Source organism: Benincasa hispida, chromosome 5 (genome assembly GCF_027475165.1).
Source record: "Benincasa hispida cultivar pf3 chromosome 5, pf3_genome.v1.1, whole genome shotgun sequence".
NCBI classification, from domain to species: Eukaryota; Viridiplantae; Streptophyta; class Magnoliopsida; order Cucurbitales; family Cucurbitaceae; genus Benincasa; species Benincasa hispida.
The window spans coordinates 58,064,729-58,090,081 of NC_143482.1; the positions used below are offsets into that span (position 1 = coordinate 58,064,729).

The 25,353-nt window shown below is 34.8% G+C and overlaps 2 pseudogenes across 1 annotated transcript; both read left to right on the forward strand.

Moving 5' to 3' along the window:
• The first annotated feature begins 13,152 nt into the window (after positions 1–13,152).
• LOC120077386 (uncharacterized) lies at positions 13,153–16,196 on the forward strand (annotated as a pseudogene). Its single transcript, XR_016529585.1, has 6 exons — positions 13,153–13,376; positions 14,159–14,230; positions 14,322–14,355; positions 14,560–15,363; positions 15,823–15,952; positions 16,055–16,196. The product of XR_016529585.1 is annotated as an uncharacterized LOC120077386 (transcript).
• A 3,364-nt stretch (positions 16,197–19,560) lies between these two features.
• Positions 19,561–21,836, forward strand: LOC150036277 (uncharacterized; annotated as a pseudogene).
• The last annotated feature ends 3,517 nt before the right edge of the window (positions 21,837–25,353 follow it).

Below are 25,353 nucleotides of genomic sequence, written 5' to 3' on the forward strand. Positions count from 1 at the left end.
AACTCAACGCAGTAACTAAAAAGGACCATTTTCCTCTCCCTTTCATCGATCAGATGCTCGATAGACTTGCAGGTAAAGACTTTTATTGTTTTATCGATGGTTATTCTGGTTACAACCAGATTTTAATAGATCCGGAAGATCAAGAGAAAACCACGTTCATATGTCCCTTTGGCACTTTTGCATTCAGACACATGTTCTTTGGGCTATGCAACGCACCAGGGACATTTCAACGCTGTATGATGGCCATTTTCTCTGATTTCTTAGAGAAAACCGTGAAAGTCTTCATGTACGACTTTTCAGTCTTTGGAGACTCATTCCAGTCATGCCTGGATAACTTAGAAGCCATCCTCGCTCGGTGCGAGGAAACAAACTTAGTACTGAATTGGGAAAAATGTCACTTCATGGTGACAGAAGGAATTTTTTTGGGGCATAAAGTATCCAAGGTTGGCTTAGAAGTGGATGAAGCCAAGATTGAAGTAATAGCAAAACTTCCACCACCAGCAAATGTCAAAACATTAAGAAGTTTTCTAGGACATGTCGGCTTCTATCAGAAGCTTTTCTCAGACTGCGCGACCTCTGAGCACATTATTGAAGGCGAACCGGCCCTATGTTTTTAATGAAGACTGCGCTGACGCGTTCGAAACCTTGAAGTATGCATTGACAACAACCCCAGTGTTGATAGCACTGGACTGGACGCAGCATTTCATTCTTATGTGTGACGCAAGTAATGTCGCAGTGGGAACTATGTTGGGGCAGAAGAGGGGGAAACTTGATACATCCCATCTCCTACGCATCCAAAACATTAAACGACTCTCAAGAACACTATACAGCTACTGAGAAAGAGATGTTGGCTGTAGTATTCGGTATTGAAAATTTTCGTTCTTACTTACTTGGTGCATCAGCCACTATATATACCGACCACTCAGCCATCAAGTTCCTGATAAGCAAGAAGAACGCAAAGTCGAGACTGATAAGGTGGGTTCTACTACTATAGGAATTTTACATTGACATCCAAGATAGAAAGGGAATAGAAAATCAGGTGACTGACCACCTTTCCAGCCTAGAAAATCAAGAAATGCAGGTCCAGGAAAACGACATCGAGGATGCATTCCCTGATGAGAGCCTGTTTAGAATTGAAGGCAGGGAACCTTGGTATGCTGATATAGTTAATTACTTGACCACCAAGCAGTTCCCTGAAAACTTCAATTCCCAGCAGAAGAAACGGTTAGTCCATGACAGTAAGTTTTATTTCTGGGACGAACCGTTTCTATACAAACAAGGCCCAGACTCTATACTACGTCGATGCGTCCAAGAGGAAGAGACATAACGCATCCTGGCCGAGTGTCATAATTCTTCTTATGGTGGGCATTTTGGTGGGCAAAGGACCACAACGAAAGTCCTTCAATGCGATTACTTTTGGCCTACCCTTTTTAAGGATGCACGAGAGTTTGTTCAAAATTGTGACCCCTACCAACGCACAGGGAATATTTCTTCAAGGGGCGCAATGCCCTTGAATAATATTCTTGAAGTGGAGTTGTTTGATGTCTGGGGCATAGATTTTATGGGCCCGTTCTCTCTGTCTTGTGGTCAGCAATATATCCTGTTGGATGTAGACTATGTATCTAAGTGAGTAGAGGTAGTAGCCTGTGCCAGAAACAACGCATCTACTATATCTAAATTTCTTACCAGGAATATTTTCACATGCTATGGAATGCCGAGAGCTCTGATAAGCGATGAAGGTATGCACTTTATCAATCGCATCGTTTCAAAATTACTTGCAAAATATAATGTCAGGCACAAGATTGCTACCACCTACCACCCTCAGACAAACAGTCAGGCAAAAATTTCAAAACGAGAAATCAAATCAATTCTGGAAAAATCGTTAGCACAACGTGGAAAGATTGAGCGCAGAGACTGGATAAAGCACTCTGGGCCTACAGGACTGCATACAAAACGCCTATAGGTATGTCTTCTTACTCACTTGTATTTGGTAAAGCATGTCAACTTCCTGTAGAGTTGGAGCATAAGGCATTTTGGGCATTAAAGAAGTTGAACATGAATCCGGATACGGCGGGCGTTCAACGCAAGCTTCAGCTCAACGAGCTCGAAGAATGGCGAATGAACGCATATGAAAAAAAACAAGATCTACAAGGAAAAGACAAAGAGTTGGCACAACCAACGCATCAGCAAGAAGGTACTTGTTGTTGGTCAGAAAATTTTATTGTTCAACTCACGTTTGCATCTGCTTCCAAGGAAATTGAAATCTAGATGGTCCGGGCCCTTCATAATTAAAACAATCTTTCCTTACGGTACTGTGGAATTAATGCGAGAAGATGACATTGATGCATTCAAAGTAAATGGCCAAAGGGTTAAGCCGTACTTTAAAGATGAAGTGGAACGCCAAAAGTCGTCTCTTGCGCTACGCGAGAAAAGTTGAAGCTCGCGTCGAGGCATCTCTGCGGTTATAATGCCACATCCTCTAAGGACGCCTCTCAACCTTATTCTTTTGCATTCTGTATTTTAAGTTATGTTTGAGTTTGTTAGTTTAGTTATTTGAAGGTTGTAAGTTGATTGATTTGCCTTTACAAAATTTGGAAATTTGATTGTTTTTCTTTTAGAAAAGTGTATTAATTAAAATTTTGGACACGTTAGACACAAGTCTAATGTAGGGGCAGTGAAGGAATGCGTCTTGAAAACACAAAACACTCAAGTGTTTTGGCTAAACGAGGCGACCATTTCACTTTGCATTAATTACAGACTTCGGGCGCCACCTGACGTCAGCCGCGATCATCCTCCTCTCCTATAAAAACCTCCTCCACTGTGCCTACGAACAAGTTTTTTTCTCTCTCGCTCAGCATCCCTACGAACCTCTATTTCTTCAGAAACCCTAGCACTTCATATTCACCAAACCTCCATTTTCCTTTCTCACTCAGTATCTTCGATGAACAATGTTGTACGACTCAGATTCTCAGAACAAAAGCTACAGCCTACGTAACAATTTGCCGGTAAGTTCCTTTTCCTCCTCTTCATTTCCGAGTTCACCACCACCTAACCCTAGGAAATCAACCCCCGTCTCTACCCAATCGACAGCCTCTTACGGCGACGCTACCTCTGCTCAACGTCTGGCCGTCCCTACACCTTCTTCTACCTCCGGGAAAGCTTTGGCCAAGAGCTCCAAGAACCTGTAAACCCTCCGGTCAAAACTTCTTTGCCTAGGGCTAAAACCCCACAAAAACCCAAGTCTGCCCCTAAACCAAGGGTAAAAACACCAGCCAAGACCAAGACACGTTCGTCATCTATGGCCGCATCTAAACCTTATACCAAACCTGCCCCACCACCATTTATCTGGAACATAACCTTGGTGGGTGCAACGCATGAACCCCTTCTTACCTATAACCATACCGCATCATCTCCAGGGGTGCGTCCACCTCCCCCTCTATCCATTGAACCCTTGGCCATAATTCACCCGGTGGAATCAGACACGTCCAACCAGCCATCACCTTCAACCATCTTAATATCCTCTCCAGGGACGCCTCACACCCCAGTGGGCACCCTGCCATACACTCCACCTATCCCAGCCTCTGACAGTCCTGCGTCAGAGCATAACCTTGAAGATTTGGCAGAGTAAGCAAGTCGTGATGAAGAGGAAGTATTTGGAGCTATTCTAGCATCGCTCAACCAAGAGTAAGAAGCAACTCAAGTGATGCGTTCAGATCCACCAAACGCATCACTCGCATTGGATGAAATAGAAAGATATGAAGCGTTGCTAAAAGAAGAGATGGAAAATGATGAAAGGGAAGAAAATGAAGGAAGAAAAGAATAAAGTAGAGAAAGGAGAGTTGGCCCCAAGCGTCGCAGCCACGCCCATCTGATGTAGATGAAGGGCCTATAAAATCAAAGAGAGTATCAAGAAAGAGAAGATTGATATTGGAGGAAGAATAAGAAGAAGAAGAAGTTGCACCTAGACTTGAGGGTGCAACGCGTAAAAAAGGGCACAACGCGTTAGAAGAAAAGTTGGAAAATTACATGCCTGCAAAACAAGGGCGGAAGAAAACTAACATCAAAAATGAATTGGAGAATGAGTTGAGAGAATTGGCTAGAGAGGCCAAAGAACACGCGGCTGGGAAACGCAAGGTAACAGAGGCGTTACCTAAAAGATCCAAGGGAAGGAAGCGTCAGTTCAGCGACATCTTAGTAGAAAAGGGTTTCTTCCCTGAACGCCACCCTTTGTCAGTTTATATCAAGGAGACCATCAACGCATTAGGGTGGAGTCAATTTTGCGTTGGGCATGATCGCATCTGGCCCAACCTTGTCCGTGCATTCTACAATAGCGAATTCGACATGGAGAAAAACACTGCATTTGTTGAAGGGGTGTTAGTTCGCTTCTCAGCAGAAAGAATTAATGAAGTGTTCAACCTAAGCAACAATCCTAGTGCGGAGGGGAACCGCATCTTAGAACAGCCAACGCCCAGTGAATTAGAAGATGCGTTGAAAGTGGTGACCAAACCTGGAAGCAAGTGGCAGACATCAAGAAACGGATTCAAGATGCTTGCTTCCAAGAATTTGAATCCGGACGCAAATATGTGGTGTTATCTTATTAAGCGCAGCATCATGCCTACAACGTATGATGAAACATTAACCAGAGAACGCGTCTTGGCCACCTACTGCATAATGCAATGTATCCCCATGGACATTGGAAGGATCATTAGGGATCATATCAAGGCCATCAAGAACAAGCTTAGAGGGCAATTATACTTTCCATGGCTGATCTGTGCATTATGTGAACGTAGAGGCATCCCTCTGGGGGATGATTATGAAGCAGTCGATGGTCTAATAGATATTAAGGCAGTAAGACGTCTACTTCAAGGATCTCAACATCAGCCAGCCTTACCAGCCAAGAAAGTAACACGAAGACCTCGACCATCAGAACGTGCCCCCAAGAAGCAACGCGTCATAATAGTTGAACACAGCGATGAGGCTTCAGAAAATGAAGAAGTTGAAGCTGAGCCACCAATCTTAGCTGAGGAAGTGCAACCTGCTCTAGAGTTTATCCATGATTCGCCAACAACCCAGCCAACAAGGAGCCCTGAGCAAACGCAGCAAGAACCCACCTTCATAATTCATGACTTCTCTCAATCATTTCCTTCACCCCACCAAAGTTCAATTCACACTTTTGTGCCACCTCCAGTAATTTTCGAGCCAACTGGGTTAGGAACCAGTAACGCGGCAACATCTGAAGGCCTAGTTGGACAAGAAGAGCCAGCGCCCCAACGCAACAGCATAGACTTGGAGGAGTTGAAAACATTCATTAGTGATCAACTCCGACCGTTGGCCGCATCAATTGAAGAACTTCAACAACTTTACAGGGTACTAAAAGATTACCTGAGGTAGCAAACAAGACGCATGCAAGGCCAGTTCGTGTACACAACGCAGTACATCAACCAAGTCTTGGTGGGTATGTTTGCCTTGCCTTCATTACCAGCAAACCTTAGGAATCCCCTGTGTTTCATGGATGACAACCCTGAAGAAGAAGGACGTAGAGATGATGCGCCAGCGCAGTAATATTTTAGGGCGTTGGGTTAAAGAAAAACTTTTGTAATATTAAGTTTATTTGTTCTTTTACATCTTTTTGTTATGTTAATGAAATCTATGTTTAAATATGAAGAGTGAATGAAAAGTTATCATTTCGAATCTTTGCATTTATCTTCAGCATACTTTATTTTTGTTCTTTGATTATTTTTTTCTAAGTCTTGTGCTTAGCATAACCTCAATGATATCAACTATATGAACTCATAAGCATAAGATCAGAGTGAAGAAAATAGACAAGGCTTGAACTTCTCTTAAAATATTAAGTTTACTTTCAATTTCTCAAAGCTTTTTAAAACTTTTTTTCTCTTTTAGCAATGAGGATTTGGCTCATTTCCAAATTTGGGATGATTCTAGCTCATTTCCAAATTTGGGGATGGGAGAAATCCGAGTGTAGACGCATCAACGAATATACCATGAAGAAAAAGAAAAAAAAAAAGAAAAAATTCAAACGCAGCTCCTCTGTCATTTCCTCAAAAGAAAAGAATCTTAATTGATATGAGCTTAGTTAGAACAGGCACTTGGTCGTAGTTGGATGTCCGCATGACGCCCGTGGGGGCAAGCCAAAACGAAGTTAAGTCACCTAGACCAACGCATCCCATAAAACTCCTCTATCTAGTCAAAAGAAAGAAACTATACCTTAAAAAAGGAATGAATATTAGATATGAGTTTAGTTGTAAAGGGTTCTCACCCGTAGTTGGATGCTCGCATGACACCCGTGGGGGCAAGCCAAAACGAAAGTGGGATACCTGGAGCAATGCATGAGTAAATAAGTACGCAATCATTTTTTTTTATCCAGTGTTTGTTTTGTTTTTAAAAGAAAAAGCATTTTACGCATTGCTGGTTTAGAAAAGATTGAAATGTTTTGAGAAATGAAAGGAGTTGCGATAAGAAGTCTGCTGCACTAGAAACAAAAATATTAGTCTTTTTAAAAAACGCGTCAAGCTAAGTATATTTTCTCAACTCTTATTTAGCTTTGTGATTGAATATGATGAGAGGTGAAACTTAAGTATCTAAGGCTGAGGAAATAGCAAGGAATTACTTTAGGATGCTTGAGGACAAGCATTGTTCAAATTTGAGGGTGATTGATAACATGTAAAAAATACAAGTTATCTTTGCTCTTAAGTTGGAAAAATTAGGGTTTTTAATGATAAATTCTCCTCAATTTTAATAGAAACGCATGGATTTACTTGAACAATAGCAAATTCATGTAAAACAAGTTTTATCACTGATTATCACCGCGCTAACGCACTACTTTGCAGGATTTCAACGCAAGAACTGACAACGCATTAGACAAGCGTCGACGCATGAACCATGAGTCGAAGGGAATTCAACGCATAGAAGATTCGTTACTCTAGGCTGATTGTGTCACATCACCACTTGCAAGCATGGGCACCTGCAACAGGCAGCGTCTGAAAAGCTTCCAGGAGGTCAGGCGGCCAACTAGGACATGGAATATAATGCTGACCAGGGCATGGATTTAAATGTAGCCCATCCTCCAAGTGGACGAGACCAGCGCCTATAAATACTTGAAGACCCTTCAGAATTAAGGAGACGATTGGAAACTCCATACTCTCTGTAAATTTTTAGACTTAGTTTTAGCTGTACAAGCTGTGCCGAAGTGTAAGACGATCGAAGGAACTGAGAACCATCACCACCACCACCCAGGGAGTAGAGAAAGTTATTCTTGAGAAAGATACTCTGTCCTCGGCTCTTTAAAGTGATTGTACACGACAAGATTGAGCCAAATAACTACAAGAGATTGTATTCTTTGGCTTGACTCATTCTCTCTCTTAATATCATTTTCATATCATTTTAATTTAATATAGTTCTTTGTAAAGACTCATTGATCCTTTGTTAAGTTCATATATTTGATCATCACTTTTGCTACTGTTTATGTTCTGTTTATGTTGAAAGCATTAGTACTTCATGCATAATTCTGTTTCAATGCCTAACCCAACTTGACAACTTGGTGAAAGCATCTTTAACTTAGTTGTTTGAAAGAATAGCCAAGTCGCATGAAGCAGAACGCCTAGTACAGCTAGAGATAGACTTACTGGTGTTTCTTACATTCTAAGTTAGACGCATATAACCTAGAGATAGACTTGTATGTCATCTGCATTGAGAAATGTTGAATGGAGTCTAACGCATGAACAAAAAGATAAGTAAACCATCCCATTTCATCCACACTACATAAGTTGTGTACAAGTATCTTTAACCGACGCGTCTACTTACAAAAATTCCATTCTCACATGAACCATCATTTTCCACTCAACTATTTTGTATCACATTGCACAGGCATAACATGTTAGTGTAAATAACACATCTTTTGCATTTATTTAGGAAAACCCCTACTGCAAGTACAACGCCTTCTCTGTGTTTAGTGAACTGAATCCCTGTGTTCGACCCTGGACTTGTCAGGAACCTAGATTACTTGGATTTAATCTAGGAAAACTTAAATGCCATTTTAAGGAGTTGTGTGCTCTCTGTGTATAACTCTAACGCCCCGATGCATTGCACATATTTGGACGCATCAAGGCACAATACAACACTCATACTTGGAATTTATTTTTCCAATCTGTTTTACTCTAAGTACTCCTAACGCACCACACGATAGAATGTGGAACACTCATTGCCCAAAACAGGGGTAAGTAGATAAATTGATCCCTTAAGGGCTGATTCTGAGTCTTGCACAATGTGGCGCCACACCCTATTCTGGCTCGAGAGAGGTTTAGTCATAGTAGGACTATGATCTATTGTTCATTAAAGGAATCAGTGGTACTTAAGGAGTTAGATGTGACTATAGGGGCAAAACGGTAATTTGGCCTAGCTGTACTTACGAGCAATCTGTGAAAGATCATCTTACTGTTATTGGTTATATCTAATGGATACAGAAATATATATGTAGTGTGAATAGTGCATCTGTAGGTCTTTAGTGGAGTGCCCGACTGTTAACGAATGGTGAATAATGTAATTAAAGAGTTTAATTAATTATTCATGTACCGTGGGAGCTTCAAGCTCCAGGTCCATGAGGTCCCCTTGGTAGCTCAAAAAGATTTAGTTGAAAATCAGCTTTTGGATTAGTTTGAATTGTTCAAATTAATAAAGGGATTTAATTATACATTATATAGTTAAATTATTTCAATTATATGTGATATAATTGTCATAATGTATTTTATACATTATAGCTTAATGGGAGGAAATAAATATTTGAATGAGATTCAAATATATTTTCTATGAATGAGATTCATAGTTGTTAAATTTAATATAAATATGATTTATATTAAATGTTGTGTGTGTGTGTGTGATATGATATAATAAGTTAGTTATCATATTTATATTATTATTTGAATAATAAGGAAGGGAGTCAACTCCTTTCCCCATCTTTTCTCTCCACTCACTTTAGTGGGGTGGTTATTCTTTACGTTAAGAAGAATAAAAGAAAATGGTTTTCTTCTTTTTCTCTAATATGCGAACGATTGTTGTTGAACAATTGAGAATGAAAAGACAGAAGTGTTATGTACTTTGTTTTGTATTGTAAGAGTTCTCAATCTCCTTCCTCATCCACCTAAACTTTCCCTCTAAACCAAAATAGTCAGAGCCCACCACTCCTAGGTTCTCACCCTGAGAATACCAAGGTTTCACTGTATTAGTGTTGGGTTTTGGTTCGAGATTAATTCTTGAAGAAGGTCTTCAAGTTGTTCGTGACTGTTCGAGGAAAATTCGTAAAGAAAATGTCTTCAAAGGTAATGTTTCTTGAAACCTTTTTTTTGTATAGCATGCTGTAATTTAATTTAAATGCATATCTATTTTATGTTTACTGTAAACTTTGTATTCAATAATTAATGGAATTTGATTGATCCACTTTCGCTCAAGGTTCTCCTCACAAGAGTTCCTTCAAATATGTCTCCTCGTAATTAATACCAAGTCTTTTGTGAGAAACCTTGTACAACTAGTCTTGCTTTATATCTTGTGACCACATTATTTTTGTTTGTTTTTCTCACAAATACTCATTTGTATCCCACAGGTTTAACACCTTCTGGTGTTTGAACTACTGGTTCAAAAACATGACATTCTAAAACTAAGTTTTATTCTGCCTCAATTGTTTCTTTCCATTGAAACCAATCTTTTCTATGTCGACATTCTTCAATAGGTTTTGGTTCAGGATCCTCATTTTTAGATAATATATCAAGAGCAACATTGGACGCAAAAATGTTGTCAATGACTATATTAGTTTGGTTCCATCTTTTTCCTGTCATGACATAGTTCATTGAAATCTCATTATTATCTTTAGGTATTTCACCTTTTTCACTAATTTGAATATCATTCATGTCCAAGGTTTCTTCATGGATATTCACATCCTCAACCAAGTCTTTTTTACTATAGTCGGTTTTTCTTTTTCGAGGATTTTTATCTTTGAAAACCACTAGTCAACCACGCTTCTGGCGTGTTCCAGACTCATTAGTGACAACTTAATATGTTTGTATATCAATGTTCGATGGGATATTTGCAGTTGGTATATGTGACTTAGTTACTTTCTTTGCATCTATAAATGATCTAGTAATTGATTTGCTATATTTTTCAAATGAATTATTTTCTTAACTTCAAGTTCACAATGGTCTGTATGGGATCTAAATGAGATAATAATGATGCATTCCATATAATTTCTTTTTCCAACTTCTTAATTCCTCCCCCTAATGTTAGAAAATTTGTCTCATTAAAATGACAATTAGCAAATCGAGCAGTAAATACATCACTCGTCAGGGGTTCAAGATATTTAATAATTGATGGAGAATCATATCCAACATATATTCCTAAATATTTAGTTCATGACCATAAGCTAATTGTAATGGCAAGTACTTATGATAAGCTACTGGCGTAATGCGTACAAGTGACGTTGCCTGCAAAATAGCATGTCCCCATATAGATGAAGGAAGCTTAACTCTCATGAGTAATGGTCTTACAATTAATTGTAAACTTTTTATAAATGATTGTGCTAAACTATTTTGTATATGAAAATGAGCTACAAGATGTTCAACACTTATCTCAATTGACATACAATAATTATAAAAAACTTGAGATATAAATTCACCAGCATTATCAAGACGAATGGTCTTAATTGTATAATCAGAAAATTGTGCTCTTAACTTAATTATTTGAACAAGTAATCTTACAAATGCAAGATTTCGACTTGATAATAAGCACACATGTGACCATCTACTGGAAACATCTATTAATACCATAAAATATCTAAATGATCCACTTGGTGGATTAATAGGTCCACATATATCACCATGAATTCATTCTAAAATGCAGGTGATTCAGTTCCCACTTTAGTTGGTGATGGTTTAATTATTAATTTGCCTTGAAAGCAAGTATCACATGATAATTTATTAGATTGAAGAATTTTCTGACTCTTCAATGGATGTTCATTTGAATTCTCAATAATTCTTTTCATCATTATAGACCCTAGATGACCCAATCTGTCATGTACAATAGAAAATATTTCTAGATTTATGAATTTCAGGTTTATTGTTGCATATGTTTCAATTACTCATATATGAGTATATTACAATTCAGAAGATAAAACAGACAACTTTTCCAATATAATTTTTTCATTTGAGACAGTAGAGATAATATATAAATATTCCATATTATTCTTACAATCAATCTCAATATGATAATCATTGCAACGTATATCTCTAAAACTTAGTAGATTTCTTTTTTATTGACTGGAGAACAATGTATTGTCGATTATAAATTTTGTTCCTCTAAGAAAAATAATATTTGTTTTTCCAAAACCTCCAATCAAGTTTGCAGAACTTGTTATTGTATTTACTTTTGCTTCCAACATTTTCAATTTAGAAAAGTAAGTTTTACATATAAGTATTGTGTGTTTAGTTGCACTGTTTGTCAAATATAGATCATCTTTGCTCATTTTTAATCATCCAACATATGAAAATTATCTAGATTTCTTTACTAAAAGAAAATAATTACAATAAGAAAAACAACATTTGGAATATACAAAAGTTAACATTTACTAAGAGAAAAAAACATAAAAATGGATAAAAAAAAAAACAAGTCTAGATATTTTCAAAGTCAAAAGAAACACTTGATGTTTCATCAACTATGTCGATCTTCTCTTCAAGAGATTGAAAGAAGTCCGCCACATCCAATGTGTCATATTAGATGGGTCAAATATATCATTATCCTGGTATGCAAAATTTACTTCCATATTTTTCTTTTTTTCCTTCAGGGGAAGCTTGATATAAATCAACTAAGTGTTTCGATGTACGACAAATACATGACCAATGCCCAATCATACCACATCGAAAGCATTTTTGTTCATCTCTTTTTGAATTCTTATCTTGTGGAGCTATATCATGTGGTTCTCTTAAAATTTGGATGATTATAATGTCCACCACGAAAAGAAAAATTGTTTCTTCCTCTACTGTGGTCACGACCACGACCTTGACCACGATTATTAACATTCACAACATTCACTTTAGGGAATGGTGTTGTTCCATTTGGTCGAGATTCATGGTTCTTCATCAATAACTCGTTATTTCGTTTGATCACGAGAAGACAAGAAATTAGTTTCAAATATTGTTTAAAACTTTTCTCTCGACATTGTTGTTGCATGAGCATATTCGAGACATGAAATGTAGAAAATATTTCTCTAACATATCAGCATTAGTAATTTTCATAACAACAATTTCAAATTGATTTTAAATAATGTGAAATCGTAATCACTTATTGATTTAAAGTCTTGTAGCCTCAAATGCATCCACTCCTAACAAGTTTTAGGAAGAATAACTACTTTTTTTTATGATCATACCTCTCTGTCAAATTTTTTCACAAAATACAGGGATCTTTCATTGTAAGATACTCCATTTTCAATCCCTCGTGGAGTTGATGACGAAGGAAAATCATAGCTTTTGCTTTGTCCTGACTATATGTCGTATTTCCCTCTTTAATTATTTATCCTAAGTTCATAACATCCAAGTGGATTTCAGCATCGAGCACCCATGAAAAATAATTATTGTCATTAATGTCAAGGGCTGTGAATTCTAATTTTGTAAGGTTTGTCATGACAACATTATCACAAAACATTGTATTTATATTATAAATTTAATAGATATTAAATATACAAAATAACATCAAATTTATTAATTATAATAAAGAGAAAAAAATTTGACCTACCTTCAATGGAGAAACGACAGAAGCTGGTGTTGATAACATATTGTGAATTTGAGGAGCACAACGAGAACATGTAAACCAATAAAATATAATATTAAAATAAATATAATATAATATATAAATTAAAAAAATTAAAAAATATATGAAATTAGAAATTCTTCCAAATCTTCTACTTTCTCCAACTTTTTTTGAGATTTCACCAATATATGTGTGTTTTTTCTAACTCCGCTAAATGTCTCCGTTTATGCAAGTAAGAGATGATTTATTTAAATACGAAGAATGAATAATTACAAGATACGTAACCACATACATGATGTGTAGAGGGAGTGACATTATTTTATACCTAATTTGTGATATTTATAATACGTACGTTATTACCTCTATCTCACCCTTCTCTCTCTACCACTCCCTAAACCCTTCTTCTCCATTATTGTGTAAATAAAACCCTAACAGGACAATGGAGTTCTATCAGACGGATTTCGATTGCCAATGAAATCGACGGATTGCACAATGCCGTTCTATCAGATGGATTCTCAAGCATTTCTGGTACAAATTCGACGTCAAGAGGACCTTTTGAAATCGAAAAGAAGGTATATGCTTTTTCATAATCAGTTTATGATTCTATTTGCTTGTGCTACATACTGTTCAAATGACATGCTGAGGAATCAGAAAAATTGATAAGGAAGTTTTAACTTATTGATATTGAATTTTGGACCACCAATTTTGCTGTTTAAGAGAATTCAGTTTTGTTGATAGCATATCAAAGCAATGTTTGGATGAGATTTGTTTATTTCAGTCTTTTGAATCCTGATGCTGCAATTTCGTATTTTCTGGAAACTGATCCTTTAAATTTAGAGTATCCCATTGACAAATAGCATTTTTTATGGTTATGACATGTGATTTTGGATGAATCGCAAATAAACAGATTCGACTGGAGTGATATCTGATTCTCTTTTTTGTAACAGTTGGGGGTGGTGTTGAATTTGTAAATTATTGATATTGGACTTTCGACAACCAATTTCCCTGTTTGAGATAATTTAGTTTAGTTGCTAAATTTTTGCATATTAATGTAGTGTTCAGATGGCGTTTGTTTATTTTAGTCTTTTGGATGCTGATGCTGCAGTTTCCATTTTTCTAGAAATGGATTCTATATATTTAGAGTATGGCATCAATAAATAGCATTTTGATGGTTATTCTATGACGTGATTTTGGAGGAATGGCAAACAAACGGATTCGACCGCAATGATATCTGATTGTCTTTTATGTAGTTTGAAGTTGGAGAGAGTGATTTAGAATTTTAGTATTTGAGAACTCATGGGGGAGTTCGTCAGTAGGCTAGTTTGGAGGAACTGATTCTGTTGAATGTACCCAGATGGCTGCTGGGGCTTCCTACATCTGCGTCTAGACACAAGTATTCTGATCATTCAGAGTTTTTAAATAAACGGTAAGTGAAAATTTGTTTGACTAATCATATATGTTAAAACTAGTACATTGGTTTCCTTGCTCTAATAAATGATCCGTTGCTGCCTTCATAGAAACTTGCCTGAATCGTTGCTGAGAGAAGATGATGTAAGTTAGATTTTCCACCTTTTCCTTCCCTCAATTACTTTATTTTATACAAATTTGAATGCATCAGTGGAAACTAACTTTGGATCTTTTCTACTTCGCTAGGCTTAAGTCCTGAGTTTACAATATTATTTATACAACAATCCATCTTTTGAACATGCAAACCTTACTATCTGTGTTTTGTCATTTTCAATCTCTGTTTATCAGGTTTTTTATGAGACTGTCAAAACAAGAGTTGAAGAAGCATTTGGAGCGTTAAATGTTGAAACAAGGCATCTTGGTATTCGAGCTGATCGAATATTAGAAACGTGTATAGTTGGAAAACTCATATTGTCGTGTCTCAATGATCTGAGCACCCGGGCACTTTACCTTCTTTGCTATAATATAATACTTACAGAAAACTGTGTCAAATTGGAAAAAACTCGCTGGAAACTGAAAAGGGCCATCAGAGAAATTATTCCAAAAGTTCTAAGAAGGAAAAGTCAAGATAGCTGTTAATTGGAAATTGTTAAACGATTGTCTCAACAAGTTCGTCATCTATCCATGATGCTGTACTACAGGTACTGTATGGATTAAGGAGACCTGCCCACCCAAGTTCTCTTAGGTATGCGTCGAAAGCTTGAAGGAGTTCGATTTATGCCTCAGATGAAAGGTCACAGGCATGGCTGTGGTCGTGATCGTCTGATTAATCTTCTTACAAGAATTAGTGAGAAGATGCTTTCATCGATTGGTGAAGGAGATGAATTGCAAGAATCACTTGCAGAAGCCACGACAGTGGCTGATTTATCACTCAAACTAGTACCAGGTCGCCATAATTCGTCCATAATTGAGTTTTATCCCTTCTCACCCAAAATAAAAACCGTGCACAATGAAATACTAAAAGCCATATGGTTTGTTAGAAAGAAATATAACTTTCAGAAGCTCAAACAGTTGAAGTATTTGTTGGATCCTGATGCTAAAGTGACCAATAGGCCAACAAGTGGGGAACAAGGACACCGATTATTTTGTTGGGTAAGAGCATTACTAGTGATACTGCAAAAACACCCTGTTTAAGTTCTTTCAACATGTCATGTCCAATCCCGCAGATGGAGCCTAGTAAACCAAGCACGTTTAAGAATCAGTACCTTGTGGTTCAAGAAGCTTGTGATGAAACTAGCATGATTGCTCATAATTTCATTGGCCGCCTGCTAGAAGAGTCTGCAAAGAGTGGAGGCATAGAGTTAGATTGGTGTGTTAATTTATATCCAAGTAGTAACTGTTCAATTCAAGACAGATTTCGGAGTGATTGTAAACATGACAATAGTGATTTTAACCATTTCAAAACCATTCTGAAGTATTTTCCAACTCGTCCTCTTCTTAAGAATGATTTATATATATCACATCTTTATCCTAAGATTCAAAAAGCTTGTGCCTTTGTAACATTTTATAGTTACAAATAGACCACACTAACGCAATGGCTTTCTGGCACAGCAAGAGAGAAAGTAGAATGGCCGGAGAAGAAAAGGTTTCATAGTTAGGGAAGCTGAACATACTCTAGAAGAATTATTTCTTCTCTACATCGCTCTCGCTCTTGCTAGTACACAATTTCATTACTGAGACGGTAAGGTTAAGATATAACTTGAAAGAGCAATTAGGCTGAGAACATTTTAGTGTCATTAAACATAAACTGCAATCTGATTAACACTCTTTTTTCTTTTTGCAGAACTTTCAATCGCCCTGGCATTTGATAGATCTTTTTTAAAGTAATAGCGCTTCTAATCGGTATTCAATCTGCAATGTGGATTTCCAACTTGGATGCAAGTTCTTCTGGTTGCGTTGATGGTGAAAGCTTGATAAAGTTGAGGTACAAAACAGTTGAAGCAAAGAAGGGTGGGCAGTAAGAACGGGCTTTCCAGTTTTAGAGATCATGAGCACAATAAATGGAGGGGGAACTATTGATTTGGTTATTACTATTATTGTTTTTTTTTTCCTTGTTTGCTTCTATGCAAGTTGAATGTTTACGAGGGTTCTGATTTCTGAATGTAATTACAGTTTATTTTCAATACACAGAAAATATCTTTCTTTTTTTTTTTTTTTTTTATATCTAGTTGACAAGAGTATGTTTGGAATACATTTTTAAGTGTTTAATTTTAAAAAATAAGTCATTTTAGAAAAATTGAAGTGTTTAACAACCCTCCAAAATAATTTTTCAAGTGTATTTTAATTCTTTTTTTTTTATCAAAAGTGTTTAAATAAAAATGAGTTTTTTTAGAGAAAAAAAAAAATTCTCAAGTTAATCCAAACATACCCTTATATTCTCACACTAAAATCTATTACTGATAGGTTAAAATGATAGGCTATTATTGATAGACTACATGTATTACGATTGATGATAGAGTTCTGTTAGGATGTGTGTAGTATGACTGGGCGATAAAATGGGAATTAAAGAAAATTATAGTAATATTCTTTACAAAATTAGGGTAAGGTTAAATTCAAATTTCAAATATATAAAAAACGAAGCTTTTCATGTTGCTAACAAGTGTGACAAAAATTGGACAGGCAATCCAACTCGTAGGATTTCCTTTTCCTCAAGTTCGAAAGATATGGTCCAACTTGAATGGTTTGACTCATAGTATCACTTTTGAACTTTCAATTTTATCAAATTGAATTTTTAGATGAGTGTCACAATTTTATCTCTCAAGTATTGCAATTTCAACCATTCGATAAGTTTTTGTTCGAAATATCATTAAAAAGTATTTTTACATATATTCAATTAATTATAAGATGTATGATATAAAACTTATTAGCTTTCAATAAAAATACTCTACAAACTAATTTCTTGTCGGATTGACAAACTTAAGACTCGTTTGGATTGACCAAAAGAAAAATGTTTTTCAAAAAATTCATTTTTTATTTAAACCATTTTGATAAAAGCTATTTAAAATGAACTTTGAATGTGTTTCAAAAACTATTTTGAGTGGTTGACAAACATATCAATTGTTTTCAAAATGGCTTATTTTAAAATTAAACACTTGAAAAGATAATTCAAATATACCCTTATTCAACGATTATTCTATACAATGATCGAACTTAATTTTGTGGAAAAGTTAGTTTTATTGAAAGAAAAATTTAGGAAATTAGCCTACTAAATAACTAATATTTCATAAATGTCCTAAAATTTAGTAATATTTTATAATTAAATTTCAGCAATATTTTGAGACGTTTTTAATCTTATAATAGATTCTCTCTCATCTTTTAAGTATGAAATATTTTAAAATAAAATTAAAAAAAAACATTATGGTGTTAATATTTATTATTAGAGGTCATTTGTTTTTTTGGAAATGTAGATAACTAAAATCTTACATGTCCGAAATTATATATAATAGGAATTATAAATGTCCAACATCTTTAGATTACCATGTTTGTTTTGTAGAAATAATTTTATAGATATCTGGAAATGTTTTGATAACTATGTTTGTTTCCTAGGCTTTTTACTCGGGAATGTCTTAAATTTACATAAAGTTCCAAGAATGCCCTTACGACTATTTATTACTTTATAATTAATTTGATATAATTTAAACTTATATAACATATTTGTTTTTATCGATTTGAATTTCTTTTAAAATCAATACAATTTATATTATTTTAAAATGTCATTTTTCTCAACAAAATAATATATCATAATTTAAGATTTTTTATAAAATAAATATTAATTTATATTTATATCTGAATATATTGCTAAAAAATAATAGAATTATGATATAACTAAAATTATATGATATACATAATTGACATTATTCATTTTAATTACATAATACAAATGAAGATTGATATATATATATATATATAATAAAATAAAAATGAAAGGAAAAAAAAAAAGAAAAAAAAAAGTAAAATGGAGATGCTCTCAACTCGAGAATCTGATATAATAGCAAATGTGGTGATTCTTTCTCTACCATACTTCAATGCAGTCTTTACATCTTTGAAAGTTTCTGGTAGAGAATTCAATAATATGAATGTTTCATTCTCTTCTCTAATGTTATCTCCAATCAATCTGAACTCAGAAGATAGCCTCTTAAACTCATTAAGATTGTCCGTGAGGGATTTTGCTGGATTTATCTTATACGTGAAGAATCTTTCCCTCAAGAAGGCTTTGTTGAGTAGACCTTTGTTGAGATAAATTTCATTCAACTTATTCCACAGGGTATAGGCTGTAGGCTGATCCACAATTTTCCTCAAAACACTGTCTGTGATATTGATAACGATGGTTCCATATGCATTTGATTCATAGTCTCTTTGTCTGCCTCAGAAAGTGTTTCAGGGTACTTCGCAGGGTCCGTAATGGCCAAATTTGCCTTCTACTGCCCTAGAACTGCTTTAATCTTTGCTTTCCACAATTTAAAATATGTCTTGTCGTCGAATTTCTCAATCTTATATCTGTTAGTTGCTACGGGTGAGCATGTTAGACCGAAAAATGGATAAGACTGACCCAAACCGACCGAAATGGAATCATCCGGTCGGAATTCTAAATAAATCGACCGGGGTCGATTTTTTGTTTTTTTAACCGAGGGTATCGGCGGTCGATGTGCATAATGGGTCGGGTCTCGACCCGACCCGACCGATTTATTAAAAAAAATTATTAGATTTTACTTTTAGCTTTAGGGTTTAGTTTTACTTTAGTCTTCTCTTCTTCTTTCTTCCGCAATCGGAACCCTTAGCCCGCTGCATGCAAACTGTCTTCTCTTCTTCTTTCTTCTGGCAGACGCACAATCCACTCCGCACGCCAATCTTAGTTGGTTGTCTTGTCCCCGATCTTCTTTCCTTCGTTCTAGCCGGCAGCTACAAGTTTCGTTCCAGCCGCCGGCAGACTTCGTTCCCTTCCAGCCGCCGGCACTTCCAGCCCAACTTTCTTCTTTCTTTCACAGGTCCGTATCTTCATCTTGATATCTTCCATTCCAACCGTTTCAATGTATTGTAGATTCCAGGCTTTTCAATGTATTGTAGATTCCAGTCATTTCAATGAAAATTAGTTTGATTTATGGATGTGTGGGTAGTGATTAACTGATTATAATGTATTCATTGTATTGTAGATTCAAGATTGTACACACTGCACAGTGGCCAAAAAAATGGAAATTAGTTTTGTTGAGTTTATGTAAAGCTGAAATACTTTGAGTTTTTGTGAATTGTGTGATACTGACGTTTGATATATTGTGGTTCAGCTACGTGGATTCAACAGATATGGAGTTTGATGGAACTACAACTGATGCTTCAAAAATTGAACGAGATGTAGAAGAAACGGATGCCAATACAATAAATATCGTTGATGTTGATTCAGGAAATGAGACATCAGATGTTCCAAATCCACCAAAAAGAAGGAAGGCAGTGAAAAAATCCATGGTTTGAGATCATTTTGAGAGGCTAAAAGGTGATCCTAAAGACCCTCATACTCAATGTAAGTACTGTGGAGTTGTCTATGCATGTCATTCCAAACGTAATGGTACTGGGACTATGAAAAATCATTTGAAAAATTGTAAAAAATACCAAAAAAGAGATCCAACCCAAATGACATTAGCTTTCAAAACTAAAGCCAACGACAATGTTGGGGATAATACGTCAAAACTTATATGTGAGTCATATAGTTTAGAGAGTTGTCAGGAAGCGTTGGTTGAAATGGTAATTGTTGATGAATTGCCATTCAAGTTTATGGAGGGTAAAGGATTTAAGAAATTTATCGATAGATTAACATGTGCAAGTAAACCTAGATTTGTTGTTCCGTCTCGATTTACTGTGGCTAGAGATGTGCTTAAGTTGTATGTTAATGAAAAAAAAGCATTTGAAAGACATGTTTGTGAACAAGAAGTATAGAGTTTCTCTTACTACGGATTGTTGGACATCGGGACAAAATATAAATTATATGGTACTAACTGCCCATTTCATAGATTTTGAGTGGAGATTACATAAAAAGATACTTAATTTTTATCCAATTGAGAATCATAAAGGTGATACTATTGGTAAAACCATTGAAAAGAATTTGGAGGATTAGGGCATTGAAAGGGTAATGATTTTGACTGTTGATAATGCAAGTTCGAATGACAATATCATTGCTTATCTTCTGAAAAGATTCAATAAGGGATTATTGTTTGGTAGAGAATTTCTGCATGTTCGTTGTTGTGTTCATATATTAAATCTCATAGTATGTGATGCTTTTAAGGAACATAATGATTTCATTGAAAATATTTGATATGTTGTACGATTTATAAGATCTTCTCCTGCACGTTTTTTGAAATTTAAAAACTGCATTGAAATTGAAAAAAAAATCTTCTAAGAGTTATGTGTGTCTTGATGTTCTTACTAGATGGAATTCTACATATTTGATGCTTGAGGCAGCTATGAAGTTCGAAAAGGCTTTTGATAGATTAGAAGATGAAGATGTTTCTTACAGACACGATTTGTCACCAAATAAGGAAGATTGGACAAATACTAAGATGTTGATTAGGTTTTTAAAGGTCTTTTATGATGTGACATTGAAAATTCCAGGGTCTTTATACACCACTTCGAATATGATTTTTCATCTGGTTCAGAATTGTATATGTTTGAATGCTGGTAATGCAAATGCAATGCTAGTTGGAATGGCCAATAGCATGAAGGCCAAATTTGATAAGTATTGGGGAACAATGAAAAAATAAACTATTGTTGTATGTTGCTATTGTGCTAGATCCTCGAAAAAAGCTAAGGTTTGTATCATTTTGCCTTAAAAAAAATTTTGGGCCAGAGGTTGCCAAATCTATGGGAAATGTAGTGAAACAATATTGTAGACATCTCTTTCATGAGTACAGTATTACCCATACTCAGAGTGGGAATGGGAGTGGGAGTGGGAGTACTACTACTAATACACCAATTGTCTCAGCCTCGAAAACCATGATCGATTGTGATCCAACTGAAAAAGTGGGTGAACACTTTGTCTATGATACAATTGATCTTGATTTTGAAGGCGATGAGACTACACCTTTCGAACAGGGGTCAGAGATTGATATTTATTTGTTGGAAGCAAATGTTAAGAATGAAGGTGATTTTGACATACTTCAATGGTGGAAGAGAAACAGTCATCGGTTTGAGGTTCTTAGTCGTATGGCTAGAGATATTTTGGAAATTTCAGTATCTACTGTAGCGTCTGAGTTGGCTTTTAGTACAAGAGGACGTGTTGTTGATTCATCACGTTGTTCATTAGCTCCAAAAACAGTGGAGACTCTCATTTGTACTCAAAATTGGCTAAATTCTGGTCCAATAGATCTTAAAGTTCAGCATTACATGGAAGAAGCTTCATCATTTGAAGAAGGTATTTATTCATCATTTGTATTTTGTAGTTGTAACTTGTTATATTAAAATCTTAATGAGGTTGTCTTTCTCTTCTTAATCTTAATTATATAGGATTCAGAGCGGTTATGGACAATGAAAAAGGCATTCAAGACCTTCCAGATTTTACAAAGTTGCCAGTTATCGATTAAACATTTATCATTTGATTTTATTGTAATTTGGTTGTATTTGACAATTCACTTTATGTTTTGTTGTATTTGACAATTGACTTTATGTTTTATTGTAATTGGGTTGTATTTGACAATTGACTCTATGTTTCTATTTGTGACGTACACTCTCGACTCTCATATTAGTTTTGTTTTCATTTATATATGTGATATGTATTAGAGATTCTTTAAGCAATTAAGTGAAGCGAACAGTAACACAATCTCAAACAATGGACATGTTAATCCTTAAATATTAAGGGTTGTCAAATCAAATCATATCAATATCTTATTTTTAATATATCATATCAATATCTTATTTTTAATACCTCTAGGCTCTATCCTATAGTATTAAAATAATAAAATATGAAATAGTATCTTGAATTCTGAATCACAATCACAAATTAAAAGAGAAAACTAAACATGAATGATAAGGAAGTTAATAAATAGTTGATTTTTTATTTGTATTAAAAAATTGTTATTTACAACGATAATGATTTATAACTAAATATAACTTCTACCTAATAGCAATTTTTCTTAGAATTTTAATAAATAAATATAATTTATTTTAAAGGAAGAAAGAGGGAAAAAAAGGGAAAAAAATTTCCGACCAAAATCGACTGACCGACCGATCGGTTGGCCGATCGTGTTTCTATTTAGTCGACGGCCAAGACCGGTTTGGGCTATTCCAAATCGATTCTGGTCGGTTCGGGGTCGATCTGGTTGAAAAACCGACTCCGACTAGCCGATGATCACCCCTATTCTTGCTCTTCAAGATTGATTATTCTAAATCAAGAATTTAAATCTTGGAGTTGCCTTGAACTGTTCACTGAGCTCTGATACCACTTGTTGTCCCAGATGACTAGATCTTCATGTTAATAACCACAATACACTCAGTTTTAACGGTTGATAACGATTCAAGAGTTAAGGGAGATAGAATGTAAATGCTCAAAAATCCTCCTGTCGTTTACCAAAAGTCTGCACGATCGTGTAGACGATGCACCAATAACTAAAAGATAGGCCAATTAAATAGACGATGGGAGGAAACATTAAACGATCGTGTAGATGACAGTTGACTGAAGTTAGACGATCGTTTAGACGACAGTTGAAGAGCTAAACGAGCGTATAGACGATTGCGCGCGGAGCTAAACAATCGTGTACACGATGCAATAGGGACTACACGATCGTGTAAATGATGCCTTAACAAAATCTAAATGATCATAGAGGAAGAAGAAAAGACACAGGAGTTTAAGTGGTTCGGCCAAAGGCCTACGTCTACTGTGCAAATTGGGAGGTTCTCTTTTATTATTCTTCAAAGTATTACAGAACGAAATGTCTTGCTCTCTCGATTACAATTCACTCTTACATTAATCTCACGATTTATTTCGTTTATATATGTGTAGGCGATTCAGTCAACGATGATGAGCTCTAGTGGTTACAAGATCTAACAGAAAGAAGACGACAACCGTTCAACTGCTAGCTGCATTGTTCTTTCTTGATTTCGAGTCTTTCTGAAACAATAAACTTTTACAACTTACACAAATTAGTGGAAGCAAATTATTACAAATAAGTTCTAAGTCAGACTATCAAATCCGAAGAGAAACATCATTTGATGTCGTACGCTAGAACGCGAAACATCACTTTCTTCAGAACTATCACTTGATCCTTCATCTAAAAATAATTATTTTAAATGCTACAATAACCAGTCTAAATTGATTTATTTTTAACTTTTGAAAACATGACTATATGATTTTGAAATCACTTGTTGTCCAAGCATCAAAGTCCAAAAGGTCAATTTATCCAATAATTTTTTTGTTTATAGCCTACTATCATTTAGATATATATAAGGATTTTATATTTTTTTTTTAACATGAAGAAATCTATAATTTGTATTATTTTACAAAAAAATCCCAGTTACTAGCAGAAAAGTTTTTTTTTTTTTAATCTAAAAACTTTTCAAAAACATGGTGTATTGTTTTTTTGTTTTTTTTTTTTTTTGAAAATTGATCATAACTATAAATATATATATTATAATATTAATATATACATAATAATAATGGAAGAATAAATAATAAATGTCAATGGTCCCCTTGAAAAAATAATGGAGTTCACCAGGCTGGGCTCATAAATATTGTCATCTTGCATCTCAAAACATTTCATGAGAAATTTATAGCTATTAATTTCTCTAATTGAAATGTTTATTGCAATACATTTACAGATTAAATTATGCTCTGTTTCCTAAAGCCAATACCAATTTTCTTGCCATTCTTCTCTTTAGTTGCTAATTCCATGTAGTTAGCAAATATGGTATATGTCAACCGCTTAGAGGTGTTCAAATAACCCGACAATTCGAACAATCCAGACTACCCAATCCAAAATGTAAGAATTGAGTTAGGTTAGTTTTGTTTCTAGGTTGGGTTGGGTTAAACATTTTCTATTTTTGTTGGGTTGGGTTAGGTCGTGGATTGACTAAAAAGAAATTTGGGTTAACTCAATCCAACCCGAGTTTTATAGATATATATACTCTTTGTTAAAAGTTTAATTATTTGTATTGATTAATTTGTGAATTTTTAATATTTTTTCTTTTAAAATTGTTAGGATATTTGTCTTTGTTTAAAGTTTGCAATAAATATCATAAATATTTGATATTTAGCATTTGAATTTGGTGAGATTTTAGTTATTAGTCATTTGTTGTATATAAATTTATATATTTTTAATTAAAAAGAAAAAAAATAAGTTATAATCCGACAACCCAACCCAACCTAAATCGAATTTTAAGGGTTGGGTTGGGTTGGAGAATTTCCTTGGGTCTTTTGGGTTGCCAACCCAACAAACCCAAATTTTCGAGCTAGTCCAAAAAAACACCCTCATCCCAACCCAACCCAACTCAGTACAGAAAAAAAAAAAAAAAAAAAAAAAAAAAAAAAAAAAAAAAAAAAAAAAAAAAAAAACTTATTTACAAATATAGTAAAATGTCATTATCTGTCAATGATAGACAAAGCCCAGAGATAAACATTAAATAGATAAACAGTGATAATAGATATCGATAGATGTTGATAAACATCCATCCGTCAATAATAGATATTGATAGATGTCTATCAACATATCGATAGATGTCTATTAGCATATCACTAATAAACAGTGACATTTTGTTATATTTAAAAATATTGTATTCCACTCACAAGGTAATATTACATATTTGTCAAAATGAACATAACTCAATTTTTATAAAGCTTATATTATTGATGTCGAGGTTAGAGATGTGATTCTCTCACTTTATGTCCCGAGGAAAAAAAAAAAAAAACCTCATGTCACCTATTTGAGAAGTAAATTTATCTTTGGTTTAATTCTAAACATTAGATAATAGATATTGTTTTCTAAACATATATATAAAAGATTTTTTAAAAAAAAAACAATATAAATTATTTATTTCCAATATGATTTTAGAACCATACTTTTTTAATCATTATTATGTTCTTTCTTGCTATTGAAAGTTTTTTTTTCT